This window comes from Mus pahari, chromosome 8 (genome assembly GCF_900095145.1).
Source record: "Mus pahari chromosome 8, PAHARI_EIJ_v1.1, whole genome shotgun sequence".
Taxonomy (NCBI): Eukaryota; Metazoa; Chordata; class Mammalia; order Rodentia; family Muridae; genus Mus; species Mus pahari.
In genome coordinates this window covers 67890273-67903914 of record NC_034597.1, presented here as the reverse complement: position 1 = coordinate 67903914, position 13642 = coordinate 67890273, and the positions used below count along the sequence as shown (strand labels likewise).

The 13642-nt window shown below is 42.3% G+C and overlaps 1 protein-coding gene across 5 annotated transcripts in view; it reads right to left on the bottom strand.

The window, feature by feature from the left end:
* Nucleotides 1–13642, bottom strand: part of Enox1 (ecto-NOX disulfide-thiol exchanger 1) — a 549637-nt gene that overhangs the window by 257292 nt on the left and 278703 nt on the right. The window lies entirely within an intron of this gene.

Sequence of the window (13642 nt, the reverse complement as noted above, 5' to 3'; positions counted from 1 at the left end):
GTGTGCGCTAACAGAAATTTCATCATTCAGTAGTCTCTCTCTCTCTCTCTCTCTCTCTCTCTCTCTCTCTCTCTCTCTCTCTCTCTCTCTCTCTGCATGCTGCGTGTGCATGTGGAAAATCCCAAATAAATAGAAACAGTCTTGTGAAAATTGTCTGGAAATTTTTATTTTTCACCTCTGCTACTTACTTATTCTAGCATCCCTCCTACTTTCACAAAAATAATGGGAAAATACGCGTCTTTTCCATATAAACAAACATGGTTTCTTGTGCTGATTTTTAAAAAGGAACGCCCTGCATTAACTCCAGCCACAAGGACCATGTGCTATAAGGAGAAGAAATTAAATTGTAGAAACACTGGCAGTGTGCCAAACCCTGGGATGACAGGAAAGAGAAAGTCAGTGGGCAGTCACCGTTTATCTTCCCCTCCCTTCTCTCTCAGGCACGGGGAGCCCGAATATCGGAACTCTATCACCCCTTTCTCCCTGCTCATCAATGTCTTATTATTCTCCTAGACTAAACTCTTAGTTCGAAGAGGGAATAAAAGGCTATATGTAAATGAAAACAATCACTCACTTTCCGGGTCAGACTGTGAGACGCCCATAGTCTTAAAGCACCTCTTTAATGTAACTGTACCTCACTTTTAAAAGAGGTACATTCGGAGACCTGTAGACAAATGGAGTTTACAGTTGACTTTAGGTAAATTCACTGTAGGATAAATTAACATAATCTCTTTAGGCTGGCCTAGGTCCAAACTTCCATAGCTCTTCTCAGAGTGGATCATCTTAGAGTCAAAATATTGAAGGGGAATTAAAGATTCATGAGGAGGATAAGGTGTTTGGTACCGAGGTGAAGATTTCCATCAGCCATAACCTTATATTCCAGCAGCTACCCAAAAGAATGCCCCTGCCTTCAACAAGGAGCCCCCCCCCTTGATTCCTAAAACATGCTTGCCTGTGCTCACCACGTCAGCAGGCTTCCCAGTAGTGATTTTTTTCTTCCCAAGCAACCTTGAGTCTCATCGGCACTAAGCATTTATCTCTTTATGTTGCAAGTACTAAGAGCACAGGTGATGGTCATGATTTCCCTAAGTTCCTAACACCAGCAATGTTTTCTGCTTAGATCTGGTCATCTAATTTTGTCTGTTCAACACCTTTGGTGAGGACGCATTATCTTTGAGTTTTGCATAGCCATTTCTATACAAGACGATCCAAATTCAGGTTTCAACTTACTCAAAATGAGGATGATGATATTCCCATCAAAAAGACCCACACTTCGACTTTCTACTCTTCTCATGGCCATTTTAGATTGTGATAGATATTTTCTCAAGTCTTGACTGAAAAGGACTCATAACTCAACATCAAAGCTACTTGGTAGTAATTGCAACTGATAAATAGTTACCTGGGTCATGAAACAAAGTGGCATACAAATCGGGATCACAGCAGGGAGGTTACAAGACCTGTTTCCTCTGTTCTGTGACTTGATCCCCAGCTTAGACTGGGAAGGCGTTCTCAATGCTGTGCCACTGTGGAGCTACTGATGAGGGAGAGAGAATTAGCCTCTGGCCCAGCCACTGGTAGGCTGCCCATACTCGGATGCAAGGTCCCTACACTCATGCACATAGGGGCAGCACTGATAAGACTTTCTGAGTTGTTTTTGTTTCCAAACAAAATGGAAGGACGGGTTGGAGTTGTGAATGGAAGGGAGATTGCAGAGGTTGGGAGAGGGAAATGAGGGATGGATCTGACCGTATTTCACTGTGTACATGTAGGAGATTATCAAATAATAAGTGAAGAATTAATAAGTATCAGTCACTCTGCTCCAGTTCCTGAGAGAGAACTCAGGGCTGCCGCCTGCAAGGCAAGGAGGTAATCTGTGCTGAACGGCAGTGCAAGTGGATGAACACAGTGTGGCTATTTATCTGGTTTTCTAAAGTGATCAGAAAGAATCTACAACCCGTTGAGAACACATCACATTTATTGACAAGAATCCTGAAGATGAGCCCAACGACGCCGGTGTTGGTAAACATGACCGACTTATTTGTGGTAGAGTAGCACTAATCATCTTACCCTATGGATATCGGCGCTGCCATAGGAAAGCCCCACTTAAAGCCAGGAGGCAAGGCTGGAAAGGATCTTTTCCCCGCAGATCGCACACATCCACACCAGGCTAAGCAGCGCAGTGACAGGCAGCAGGGCAGCAATCCGGAGTGCATGTCAACGTCTCTGACAGAAACTCTATTTTCTGAGGACTTATGCTCTGCTACAAGAGTCTAGTGAAAACTAAACTTGGCATGAATCTTAGCTTAGCGGAATTCCATCAAGTACAACACAAATAAAGATGGGGGTGGGGATGGGGAGGGAAGCCCCTGGAACTTGACTTTCAGGAACGACCAGCACACTGTTGAGGGAGAGTGTTTAGTAAGTAGTCCTTAACTGTCCCTGGAAGGAGGTAAGATCATTTATACTTGATTGGTAGTGTACAAAAAGGAGTCAATAATTTACAAATCAGGAACTGAGACAGGAAAGGCTGTCTATTCTAGAAATAATTGCTCCTATTCTTGAAATTTGTGTTTGTACATGTGCATATTTTGTGCGCAAATGTGTGTGTGCATATGTATGTGTGTGTGTCTGTGCCTGCATGTGTGTGTGTGTGTGTGTGTGTGTGCACGCGCATACACACTAAGTGTCTATAGTTTTCCTTAGTTTCTTTTCGCCCTATCATTTGAGTTAGGGCCTCACTGAGTTAGCTCGTAGAACTCACCCATTTAGCTAAACTGTTTGACCAGGTTGTTCCAAGGACTGGCCTATCTCTGCCTCTCTAGCTCTTGGGTTCAAGCCTTGGGCTTCCTTGCCTTTAACCCATAGGCTGGGATCAAAATGCAGATCCTCCTGCGTATGCCCAAGAACTTTACCAGGGGAAACATCTTCTCAGCTCTAACTTCTCAGTTTTTAAAATTGTCAGATTTTTTTCTTTTGTTTTGAGGGATTGGCTCAACACACGTTTTTGTATAAAAAATATAATCGATTCCCAAAATGTTGTACTTTCTTCAGGGTGGCAAAACAAAACAGGATTTGGAAATAGCCTTGTCCCTAAGGTAAGTGTCCCACAGTGAATGTGGAGGACACTTCCTCAGAGCCTCAGAAGAACCTAGGGGCTCTGCACCTTAATTGATCTCTTGGAAACTGACGGCCTCAGTAAAGTAATTTACTTATTAGACTTGTTTTGGAATCAAAAGGCTTAAACTCAGCCTAAGTGTTGAAGTTTTCTGTTGTAATAGATAAAAGACATTTAATAAGAATTCTGAAATACCATTAGCCCAAATGATCTCATATCTAAAAATCCTTATTAATTAATTTACTAATTTGATCAGTTAAACAAGATTTATTATATGCTAGTAAAAAAAACTCATCATCATTAAACAATGCCCAAACCCACTGATATTTATCACCCAAGAAAAGGGATTTAAACGACATAGTGTTTTATTTTGTAATTTTAGCTAGGGTGTCACTATGTTTCTCTGACTGGCCTGGGAGATGTAGACCTGGCTGCTCTCTAACTCAGAGAGTACGAGCCCTCCTCGGACCCCTGGTGCTTGGTGGACAGTGCTACCGCACCCAGTTTCATTTACCTGGTGCTTGGTGGACAGTGCTACCGCATCCAGTTTCATTTAATTTACTTTTTGGTAAATTTTACATCATGCTCCCCGGTCCCACTCATCTTCCTGTCCCCTTGTACAGCCCTTCTCCCTTGCAACTTCCTTCCCGAAAGGAAAACAAAAACAAAAACAAGAAACAAACCAACCAACCCTCATTGTGCAATCTGCAGTGTTCCACAGTGTGCCCACAGTACACCCTTCTGTCCACACGTATTGTGCTCGCCAGTGTTGACTGCAATAACTCATTGGTCTGGTTTGAAGCCTTTCTTTGGCTTTGGCTACATTACAAACACTGGATCCTTACTGGGGCTGTCTCAGATATCCTGTTGTTGCCCTGTGTCATGGAGTTCCTACAGCTTTGGAGCTGTTGGACTGGTCCCTTCATGTGCTCCAGCAATTCAGCAATGGGGTAGATGTCAGGATGGGCCTGGGAGGTAGCAGGGTCAATTCTGCTCTTATGCCCCAGGGCAGGTTCACCTGTGCCTTTGCTACCAGGACCAGCTGAGGCAAGGTGTGGAAACTGCTCTCCCCAGTGCTATGGCCAGTGAGGGACAGGGCCAGCTCTCCTGCCTGCAGCAGGCTTGAGAGGAATGAAGTGGCAGGGAAGGCATCTCTCTCTCACCCATGGCACCGCAGGGCAGGGTAGACAAGTGACAGGGCCAGCTTCCTCATGCTCATGCCCTTGGGGTGGCTCACTTGCAACTCCTGCAACCAGGGCCAGCTCTACTGTGCTGCTTAGGCGATGAGCAAGCTGCCCACCCAAGTACTGCAGCTGGAGAGGGGAGGGGTCAGCTCTCCTGTTCTCATGCCCTCAGGAGGTAGGTGAGGCCAGCTCTGCACAGCTCTCACACATCAACATGGCCATGGGAGGCAACCCAGTCCAGTGACAAGCCCCCCTGGTCATTGGTGGTAATAGGTCCCTGCTGCTGCAGGGCCACAGACTAAGTAAGGCATGGCCCTCAGGAGCAGCACAGGCCAGGACCTCACCATGGTCTTAGGTGGTGTCACTGGCTATTCACATCGGGCTGTTCTTCGCTACCCTCCAGTCTCCAGTTCTGCTTCTCCTCACTGTGCCCATGTCCCTCTGCTTCTCTTTCTTTTCCATTTCCCCACCACTTACTTCCTCCTCTCAGGGTCTCCGGGTGTCTAGGGTCATCTCAGAAGTGCTATCTCCCACGCGTGCAGATAGCACTGCCTGGTGGCCAGGCGGAGGTCATCTTGGGCTTGCTCTCCACTCTAGCAGTGTGACACCTGGTGGAGGTTGTCTAGGGCGTGGTCTGCCCACCCAGGACTGTGCAACAGGGACTTGTGGTCATCTCAGGCTAGCTTTCTGTCCTGTCTAGTATAGCCCTGTGTGGCCATACTGGTGGTTGTCTCAGGTTTGCGCCCTGTCTAAACTTTATTTTTAATTATGTATATGGATGTGTGTCTATTTAGGGTAAGTGAGCTTAAGCACAGTTGCCCTTGGAGTCCAGAAGAGGGTGATGGATGCCCTGATGTACAAGGGTGCCGGGAACTGAACTCGGGTCTTCTGTAAGATCAGCTGTGCTCTTCCCAGCTAAGCCACCACTGCAGTCCTCACCTGAGACTTTTTGATCGCTCTAGTTTTGTGAAGGAACCAGACACACTAAAACGTTTACAATGAGATCGGTCTGAAATATTTAACAAGGTACTGAAGTTTTTATGAATCGTGTGCGTTCTTTTCTAATGTTATGAAATCCAAGGATGAGAAAGAAAAAAAATTTTCTTGGTCTAATGGAAAAGGCCTCTTCGTGAGCTGACCTCTGAGATAATGGAGTGTGAACAAATGTGCAAATGTACTTCCCAAAGCATCCCCTGTGGACGCCACCTGAACGTTAGATGTGCGAGACTGGAAACTGTCCACCTTCTTCTGCTCTGCCTGGTTTGCCTGTGTCCTTGTCCTGCCGTTGCTGGCACTGCTTGCCTTCTGATACAATTAGACTTGATTGAGGTGGAGCTGGTAAGCTGTCTTCAGAACTACTCATAAAAATGAGAATCAACAAAAAAGGAGACTTGTGTATTTTGTACAAATAGCAAAAGAAAATAGAAGCTTTGTGGATAGGAAAGAAATAAAATGTTTGTTTGTTTTGTGTGTGTGTGTGTGCGTGAGTGTGTGTGGCAGGATGTAAGGAATATGGATTTCCTGGTTGCTGATTCTCTGACAGTGGCATAAGGCTGATTCCCATCAAAAGCTCATTTGTACATTGACTGTCAAGAAGAGACAGAGACAGGCAGGTGACCATCCACAAAATACAAAAGGATGATAAGTACTGTTCTGTGAAATCGAAAAAATGGCAATGAAAACCGACTAATAATGGAGATACTGTTTTAAAAGAGTGTTTGGAAGAAAACAAGTTGCCAAGAGATATTTAGCAGGATTCCATCTATGTAAGCTGAAAAACAATATCATGTGATACATAGACGCACACATCTTTAATGACAGACACATATCTGTAAGAAACATTATGTCAGTGGAAGAATGGCAGTTTCCTTTTTAACTTTCAAAAGCAGAGCTGTGACGTCAGCACTGTAAAGTATGGGGGTGGATACGTAGGCTTTATGCCTTCCCTCAGGCTTACACTACTTCATAACAGGCGATATGCTTTATGAAATGGTTTGGAGAAAAGTGTAGCAAGGCAGATGATTAGTCAAAGACCTTCCTGTTAAGCCTGTGTGGTGGTTTCAATACGCTTGGCCCTGGGAATGGCACTATTAGGAGGTATGACAATGTTGGAGTAGGTGTGGCCTTGCTGGATGGAGCGTGTCACTGTGGAGGTGAGCTTTGAGGCTTAAGCTCCGCCCAGTGCAGAAGAGTCCCTTCCCTCCTGGCTGCCTTAGGATCAAGATGCAGAATGCTCAGCTCCTTCTCCAGCTGTAAGCCAGACCCAGTTAAATGGTTGCCTTTGTAAGAGTTGCCTTGGTCATGGTGTCTCTTCACAGCAATAAAATTCAAACTAAGGCAGCCTTCTTGTCTTATTTCTGAGCTAAAATAAACTAATCTGATTACTCCCCATCTTCAGAGAGAGAGGAACAATGCAGAGTCAAGGCAGAGGACAGACTGTGATGTAAGAAGTGGGTGGCCCTCCTGGCAACTGACGGCCATTTTCAGAAAGAAGTGGATTACTGGAATATAATTAGGTTGCATTTCTTTTTTAAAAGAGTCTCCATAACACACAGCCTTCACGTGGGTTACTCTTCCTTCTTTGGGTGTATGAACGGGAGGCTTCAGGGCCATACTTGATGAATGACACGCTCCTGTTGCTACTATAGGCATACATCTAGGGTTCAGATTTTGGACTACCAGCTTGGACAATTAGAAGTGTCAACTAGCTGTGCAAGGTCACAACTCACTCTTTTAAAAAGTTAATTTTCTTCCAAAGTTGTTTCCAATAAGTATTTTCTAATATAATTCCCTGGTAGCATTGTGTGTGTGTGTGTGTGTGTGTGTGTGTGTGTGTGTGGTGGGGGTGCCAGGGAAGGAACCTACAGGCATTCTACTATCTTTGAATCATGTTAAATGCTTAGCATGAAGAACAATGAAGCACAGCATCCTCAACATCATACTGTACATACTGTAGAATAAGCCTAAGCATGTCATGGTGAGGCGAGAGTCGCTTGAGATATATTGTGTAGTATGAGGGAGAGAAATTTATCACAGACACAAGTGGTATTACACAGCACACATTTTTTTTTCTTCTGAAAATGCAGACTCCACGTGCAAGGACTAGATATACATCCTCAATAAGAAGGCATATTGATCTATAATTTTCAATATTACATCCTTGTATTTTTTTTATTACATGCTATTTTTCAACTAGTGGAGAAACGTGTTTTCATAAAGCTAATATTTATTCTTCAATGTTTATAGAGCTGGTAGTCTATTTCAGGAAATGAGAAACTCCGTGAAGTCAAATATAACTTCGTGCCCTATGTACAAAAGACACCGGGACAAGAGAACACTGTTTTTTAAAAAAAACCCACCCAGGAAAGAACTAATACATGGTAATGGAAGTTCTTTGTTATTATTTTTCCCTTTTCATAAATGCAGTCTTTTTCAGATGAGGAATCTTATCGCACAGGATTTCTCATTTTGTTAGGAAGCAAGGACTATATCTGCTAGTAGTCTTGGGCTCACCTACATGCTTTCTGTGCCTTCTTGTGGAGGCTGAGGTCCTTGAAGGTAATCCCGCTATGTGAAGCCAAATGCTCCCCCCACAGCTCCTCTTCCTTAAACTATGATGTCTTTCCTTAGACGATCAAGTAACCTCTGGATCACAGAAGTCTGTGATTCCTTTTATTTTCTTTTATTTTTTTACATTAAACTCAAAAACAACAGTAGGTAACAATAATTGACTTCTCCCTGGAGAGGTCCTACACCTACATCATGGGTCTTAAAGAGATGAAGCTTTACCAAAGCTTTGAGGGTGGGTAAATTCATGAAGGTTGAGGATTCCCTGTCCTTTGTTTTTTAATTGAAAACTTGGCTCCAGCTCTTGGCAGAATCAAGAGGAATAGAACTGATCAAGTAATTTCTCCACACTGAGAGTGCAAGACCGTAGGAGGAAGAGAGAGGAGGGTGGAGTTAGCAGTGAGGCAAGGCACCTCTGGGGAGGTTCAGTCAGAACCCAGGGCCCTGCCAGCTCCCCACAACTGAGCTTCTGGTTTCTGAGGAAGCCTGTGGCCTGGAAGGGAGGAAGCAGAAACTAAGGTTTCATGCCCAAAAGAACCCTTTCTTTTGTAAACTTTTCTTAGATCTTAGGTATTGGTTTTTGTTTCCCGCTTTTTCAATCTTGGTAACTGACCAATTACCACTTCATTATCTGTACAACTACTGCTGCGGTCCAGGCTCACCTCTTTCTGTCCCCAGTGATGGCCTTTCCCATTATTTTCCTCAACTAAACTCTAATACAATCTTTCCCTTAACCATGTTCTCGAATCAAATGAACATGATCTCCTTTAAATACCAAAGAAAACCCACTAGTCTTACAAAAAAAGCATACCCGGGGGCAGAAGTTGTGCTTCTAGATGTCTGGGGAAACAGAAGGTTTGAGCAGTTTGATAAGGAAGAAAAGGTCCCAGGTCTAGCAGTATTCAGTTCAGCAACTCCATGATCTACACCCAGAGAGGAATGCAGGTGGTGGCAGACTTCCTCTGTGCGGGAAGGGAAGTATGAATCTATCACAGCGGCTGAAATTATGAGGAGGTGTTGGCATTTGGTTTGTGAAACCCAGGGATTTGAAAACAGTCTAAAATGCATAGTTCATTCAATCTTATGCCACAAAGAATGGCCCCACCCAAAGTGGCGACTGAGAAACACCACTAGATATCATTTAGTGCCCCTTCCGTTTCCCTGTGCTCATAAAGTTAAGTGAAAGGCAGGACCGTAACAGACTCAAACAGGTACAATAAGTATATGAAGATAAGCCAAAAATGAAACTATACAATTTCAGGATAAAGTTTTACACAAGTAACATAATATAGACCTATCTCCGCCAGAGAAGAAAAGAATGATTAGAGAAATGTTATAATGGTAGAGGAACTTTGTCTCTAGAAGAATAAATTTATTAGTGTCACATGACTGGGAAATATATAACTTTTTTTTTTTGAGAAGGGTTCAAATAAATAAAGCCAGAGGAGGGGGAATTAAAAATACATCAGAAATGAAAAAATATTGTTGGACTAAAACCAACAACAGGACAACAAGCATGTGGACAGCCTGAGAAGAGCAGGTAAGACTACAGTGCACTAATATTTAATCTGAAAGAAAGACAAAGCCTGCACAGAGCTGTACCTGCCTAAAATTCACTAAGATAGCAACAAACTGATACCGGTCAGTGAAGAAAGACTTTGAATAGCTTTACTGAAAAAAAAAAAAAACTCTATCAAATATTTGAGGAAAACAACACTAATCTTTTTCAAATTCTTTAAGATGTTGAAAAGGGTGATTACTATAAAACCTCTTACAAAAGGTAGAACCACCCTGTTGGTGAAGCCAGACTATGAACACCCTATGAAAAGAAAACTATTGGCCAGTGTTTCTGATGAGCAGATAGGAAAGAAATCCTTATCCAAAATTCAAAAGCACAGAAACAAGATTCTAGCCCAAGACCAGTGGGATCTCTGGGCTGCAAGGGTGGTTCAATATCCAAAAGTCATTCCACAAGATAAACTGTGTTAATAATTAAAAGGTATAAAAACTACAGCATTATCTCATTAGATATAGAAGGATATGTGTCAAAATTTAATGCCTATCCATGATTTAAAAACAAAAGGCTCAGCACTTTAGATATAGAAAGAAATTACATCAACATAATAAGAGTCATGAATAAAACACCCACCCATCCAGGCACCATACGCAATTATGAAAACCTAAAAACTTCCCTTTAAGATTAGTAACAAGGCAAATGTGCCATTTTTGGCACATTTCTATCTGCTTGCATTAAAATTCCTAGTTAATATAATTTGGCCAGTAAAAGAAATTAAAAGCATCATCATTGGGAAGAAAGACGTAAAATCACCTGTTTGAGAATATCATCATCTTTATAAAGAGCTCTGAGAATCTTATATAGAACCATCGGAACTAATAAAGCCAACCATGTCAGGAGAGAAAACGAACATCAAAGTAGTTTGTTTCTCCATAATAACAACTAACAGTCGAAAAGGAAATTACGAGAACAATCTCATTTACAATAAAACATAAAAATGGTTACAAACAGGTGGTTTAGCTAAATTGACACAGTGTCAAGCTGCCTTCTAAATATTCATGTTTATACCTATAGACAATTGCTACTCTCAGCCTTCACAGGAGAACTCTTGCCTTTTCAGGGGACGGTGGGAAATGTACAAACTCATGGCTGTTCAAGATGCCAGGAACAATGTGGCAGCCCCGCCCTACACTAGACACTTGTCCTATACCCCCTGAGTCCTGGGGAACATTTTAGAAGGTGGAATGAGAAAAATGTAAGAGTCAGGAGACCAGAAGGCTGTAATTGCCATTGTATGGTCAAGAGACAACCATGTAAGCACAAAGCACCCCTGAATGCCGGCCTACCCCGAGTCTGCAAGGGAATGGTCATGTTTGCAGTCAGGCATCAACAGACCTGGGACCCAGGGCATCTCTCTCTTACTGCTAAACTGTTTGTGGCTGAGAGATTGAAAAAGCAAGGGAATCGTCGTTTTCAATTGTCCATTAAGCAATGAACTGATCAGGCACCAGCCAACACTTCCGATTCAACGGTCATGCAGATTGCCCCAGCTAAACTAAATGATACACAAAATGCAACCAAACATCATGAACCTGGGGGAGGGACTGATAAAGATGAAGGGAGGTTTGAGAGCGTAGGGGTAGAGAGTCATCAGGATATACCACATGCATGCACAAAACTGTGAAACAACAAAATTAATCAATACATATATAAAATTAGAAAATACTTAGGAACAAATTTAACCAAGCAGACAAAGTACCAAGAACTACCAAACACTCGTGAAAAACCCCAAGGGAACAACATATACAAACAAATGAAAATCCTCATGTTTATAGATTAACAGCTTTAATTTTGCCCTAATGTCTATTCTAACCAAAGTGATTCACGAAAATATCAATGCAATCTTTTCAAAACCCCAGTGGAATTTTCTACAGAAATAGGAAAAAACAATCCTGAGATTCATATGAAACTCAAAAGAATAATAATAACCAAGTCACCTTGAGAAGCAAGAACTGCATTTCTGATCCTATAATATACTTCTTCACATGAAAAGAGACGACAAAGCCATGGCAACTGAAAGAAGAGGGCGTGATCCAGACAGACAGAGAAAAAAAAAGAATACAGAATCACATATGGACCCATGTCTATCCAATCAAATGGTCTCTGATGGTTTGAGTTCCGGTGGCTACAAAATAAGGGTGTGTTAGAGACCCTGGGTAGTCCTTTATCTTAAAGTATGTACTAAAACCAACCCTTGACTGACGGAAAACTTTAACCTGAGGTCATCTCCTGAAAAACGCTCGAATAGCATGCATGTGCATTCATGTGCAGACAGCCCCACAACATTGTCCCTAGCTATATATTTTTTAAACACATGATACTAAAACTAGAGGGAAGACCAAAGCAAAATGGACTCTTGGGATTACACCAAAGTAAAACTCCTCTGTGTAAGGGCAGAAGCCATGGGCAGAGTGAAGACGCCACACATACTATGAGAAGGTACCTGCTTACCATTCATCCATCTAGGGATTAATTTATGACCCATATAAGAACCCTGGACACTTAGAAGCCAAAAGTAAATGATCCTTAGCCAAAAATAAGAAAGAACTAGAACAGTTATCCCCCAGGCAGATATGTAACATGTCTAAGTCATCAGGCAATCAGGCCAAACCAACAGAAATCTGTCACCTCGCACCTAACAAAAGGGATGTCATTAAAACAGCAACATGAATGGGTGTTGCTAAGACATGCAGATACTGTACTGCTCTAACACAAGTTCAAATGTTAATAACCACCGAGGAAAACAGCACAGGAACCTTTCCCCAAAATTAACAATTGAGTTACCATATGGTCCTACTCCTAAATATGTGTCCAAAGAACTGAGAAAAGAACTTTGTAGAGACATTTTCATAGCTTACTGTTCATAATAACATTATTCATAATAATAAGCATCTAGACCCACAAACTATCAACAGAGAAATTAAAGAGGCGGGGCTGGTGAGGCGTCTTAGTGGGTAACGCTCAGTGGGTTGAGTCTGAGTCTTAAAGCCTGCATGAAGGTGAAATAAGAGAACCAGCTCCACAGAGTTGTCCTCCGATGTCCAGACTCATGAAATGGTGCACAATCCCCACACCCACTATGGATACATGTACAAACACAATAATAATCAATACATTTTTTACAGTGTGACATATGCCCCAAAACTAATATTATTCTGCTTACAAAGGAAGAAATTTTGCTAAGTGAAACAAGCTGGTCACAGAAGGACAAGTGACCACAGTTTGGTTCACAGCAGGACCTAAAAGGATCAGATTTACAAATGTTTGAATTGCCATTGGGGCTGGAGCTATGTATATATGCATAGTTGCTCTTTAGAAGGTACAGAATTTAAGTTAAGATGACAAACTGCTGTAATTCTCAAAGAACATATTCATGATATACATAAAGTTATCCATGCACTTAAAATTGTACTTCACATTCTCTGCATCTTTTTAAGTCACAGGTTCATAAAAGGAAACCACATCTTTGGGTATGAAGGCCTAAAAGCAGACAGGTGAAGGAGAATCTGGCTTGTGGATGAGGGGAGGTGCACTCAGGTGACCCCTGACACCAAGTATGTCTGTTTCTGTGGATACAATCATTGAGGTGCGGCAAGCTACCAGATCACAGACTGGGCTTGAGTGGGAAATGGGGGCAGAACTTCCCATCAACCCCAACTCCTTAATAAATACCCGCAGCCATGCTCTGCAACTCAAACTAATGGAGATGCCCAACAATGGATGAGAAGATGGGAAACTGGAGTTTAGCCCAGGATTGCAGTAAAATTTGCTTGGATTTCTCAATAGAAACGAAAGAAATAAAAAAGTAAAACACAGTAAAGGCCTATTAGGGAGAAGACATTTGTCACCTTAGACAGAATAAAAGTCCCACCAAATAAAATAAATGCCTCTGGGAAAAAAAGATGTGTTATGCTAGGAACTAGTGTGAGGCTCCTCGGTTGTTCTTCATTTACTTTCTGTCCACTCCGTGTTCTGGGCCTTACCTTATATTCTCTGCTGCTTCATCCAGCTATGAAAGATGCATGAACTGAATCTAGTGTTTTCCAACAGTGTCCTCAAAATAAAAGTATTTTATTCGGTGCTATCTGAGAGGCATACATACTTCCAGATGAGAGCTATGCCCGGATTGGGTAAAAGTATTGCTAGCTTTTCAAAAGTGCTAATACACACACACACACACACACACACACACACACACAC